This window comes from Fundulus heteroclitus, chromosome 24, assembly GCF_011125445.2.
Source record: "Fundulus heteroclitus isolate FHET01 chromosome 24, MU-UCD_Fhet_4.1, whole genome shotgun sequence".
In the NCBI taxonomy this organism is placed as follows: Eukaryota; Metazoa; Chordata; class Actinopteri; order Cyprinodontiformes; family Fundulidae; genus Fundulus; species Fundulus heteroclitus.
Genome location: NC_046384.1, coordinates 25,822,367 through 25,825,511, shown reverse-complemented (window position 1 = coordinate 25,825,511; position 3,145 = coordinate 25,822,367). Strand labels below are relative to the sequence as shown.

General features: G+C 38.5%; 1 long non-coding RNA gene across 1 annotated transcript; it reads left to right on the top strand.

Annotated features, from left to right (window-relative positions):
* Positions 1-1,121: 1,121 nt before the first annotated feature.
* On the top strand, positions 1,122-2,850 carry LOC118557784. Its single transcript, XR_004928003.1, has 2 exons — positions 1,122-1,585; positions 2,113-2,850. It is a non-coding gene; the product is annotated as an uncharacterized LOC118557784 (long non-coding RNA).
* The last annotated feature ends 295 nt before the right edge of the window (positions 2,851-3,145 follow it).

Here is a 3,145-nt window from a genome sequence, read left to right as displayed (position 1 = left end):
AGTAGAGGTAAGACAGCGATAATTATTCATGTTTAGTTTTTTTAATGAAATGTGCGTAATGTGTGTTAGAATGTGTTACAAATGCAGACATCCATCATAACTCATAAATTGTTACCAATCAAATGACAAATAATTTAGTTAATTTTTTTCATCAAAGAATCAATATTTTTTCAATGTCTTTTGGTGAATTGATTTGGCTCAATCAGTCTCCTTCAGCACTTTGCAAGGAGTCTACTCTGTAGAGTGTATATTTGTAAATCTGACTCTGATGAATTCAGTGCCTCACCAGCTATGAACCATATGTATATATATATATATATATATATATATATATATATATATATATATATATAAATATATATATATATATATATATATATATATATATATATAAGAGGGCTGCACAGTGGCGCAGTGGGTAGCGCTGTTGCCTTGCAGCAAGAAGGTCCTGGGTTCGAGTACACCCCTGGGTCTTTCTGCATGGAGTTTGCATGTTCTCCCTGTGCATGCGTGGGTTCTCTCCGGGTACTCCGGCTTCCTCCCACAGTCCAAAAACATGACTGTTAGGTTAATTGGCTTCTCCAAATTGTCCTTAGGTGTGTGTGTGTGAGAATGGTTGTTTGTCCTGTTTGTCTCTCTGTGTTGCCCTGCGACAGACTGGCGACCTGTCCAGGGTGTACCCTGCCTCTCGCCCAGTGAATGCTGGAAATAGGCACCAGCGACCCCATGAGGAATAAGCGGTTTGGAAAATGGATGGATGGATATATATATATATATATATATATATATATATATATATATATATATATATATATATATATATCCCAGCAGATTCTGCAAAATAAAGGGTATTGGCACACCTTTTGTTTCCCAGCTAGTTTTCAAGCTACATGGCTACAAAGGTTAAACTTTCTTGTTAAACTCCTCCTACATTTTTTGTGCAATTAGCACAAATCACCATATATAACTGTGTAATGGACAAATAAAAAAAGTTAATGCGGCGGATTTTTAAATTTTGACTTTTTTGAAAAGCAATGCTAAAATAAGTGATTGTTAGTGATAGAATTATTATTACTATGTCTACATATTTTATGTTATTTACTATTGTAGGAGCCATATGTACTTTTTTTTGTATTGATTAGCATCTGTAATTGATTCGTTGTTAAGCTTATGACGTGGTGCCTTTTGATTGGTTTTCGAATAACTGGTTATAAAAAAAAATGACATAGAACTTGCTCATATAGAAGTTTGGCACCTTAGGAGAAACACTGGGTGTGTCTCATTCCGCCTACTTCCGTCAGTGCACTGCTGATGTGCACTGACCACTTACTGCCGTAGTGCCCACTTTTGACCGTTAGTAGTGTTCCAAATGGAACACTTATGTTAAAACACTTACCGGAAATGACGGCATGACGTGACGAACGCAACACACGTGACCGCGAATTTTTCAGACGGCCAAAAAGACCGCCAAAAATATATGCCGGCGTTTTATTTTATAAAAACAATGGGTTACGTTCACAGCATGTTGAAATTATATCGCCTCCGACGTCAACACAGGATCCTCCAAATATTGGCTGAACATGAGGTATATTCGTGTATTTTACAAACACCTATCATGCACAAATTGCAGTGCAGCAGTTAGCTTTTCATAACAGTCAGGAGCAGTTCCTTGCATTAAGTTGATGAATTACTAAATGTACACAGCAGGTTCACTGACGTTTTACCATTTCATGTCACAATTACTAAATGTTTTTTTCACTGCCTATATAAATGTTATGCAGGACAGTGACAGTAAGCTGCTAGTTATTTTACCATCAGTAGGCTACTTCAGTGTGCTCCAAGTGGATAAACAAAAAAAAAGCTCTATCAATATAAGACTTCACAAATATATATAAATTTGTGCTCAAAATGTTATGTTATCTTTACACTAACATACACCAAGCAATAGGCAACAGAATAGACAGGCCTATTGATGTTCTATCATGTACTAATTCTGATTAATTAAGAAAAGACAAGGAAAACACAGTAACAGAACCAGATCTTAACTTTATTTTAAACAAAACATAATTAATTTAATTCCTATATAATTCACTTTCCTCTTCCCACTCACAGCGTCCTCTCAACCCCAGAAAGTACTGCCAAATAAATGCCACAGTGCCAGTGTTGGCACTATACTTTGATGGCCACAGCGACATGAGGGTTGACTATCGCCTTTCAAGGGTGTCATTCAACGCACTCATGGATCTGTTGGGCAGGGAATGCGACCATGGCTGGGGCCCAGAAATCGACACCCTGATCTTTCTTTTCTGGCTTGCCACTCCCTCCTCCTACCGTGTTGTTGCCAGGGCCTTTGCCATGCCCCGGGCAACTATTCACCGGGTAGTCCACAGGGTGAGTGGGAAGATCGCCGCTCTTCTTTATCGGGTGGTCTGACATCCCACCGCAGAAGAGCTCCCTAGCCTCGGGGGTAGCTTTGCCCGTCTGGGCAGATCCGCAGCCTTCAACCTTGTGGTTGGTGCCATCGATGGCTGTCACGTCAGGGTGAAGCCCCCAGCACAAGATGCTGCCTGTTATTTTAACAGGAAGCTCTTTTATTCCATCCAGCTGCAGGCCATCTGTGATAACGTGGGGAAGTTCCTCGATGTGTTCGTGGGGTCAGGAGGGCACGAAGACCAGCACAAGCACCTCCAGGAGCCGTCTCTGGTGCAGAGCAGAGACAGAGGATGGCAATGGCATGTTATGTCCCTGACCATGATTACATTTAAAAATGTAAAATGCATGATTGAATAAATTACATGACCATTGTATGATTGTGTTGATTTCATCTGGCATGTTAAAAAACAAAACAAATCTGAATAAATTACGACCATTCTGCAAAATTAATGTTTAATGTTGAACACATTAGATTTTGCAGAATGGTCGTAATTTATTCAGATTTGTTTTGTAACATTGTGAGGTAAATATATTGTGTACTTCTTATTAGTTTGATAAAGTGTTTATTTTAACATAAACCATTACTTTCTGGCTCAGTAGACATGTTAAAGATTTTGAAAAACATTCCATATAGGAAGAAAGCTAAAAAACACACAAATTACAGATATATTTTTAACAACTACTGAACTGAATTCACAAACTTTGTTTTGTT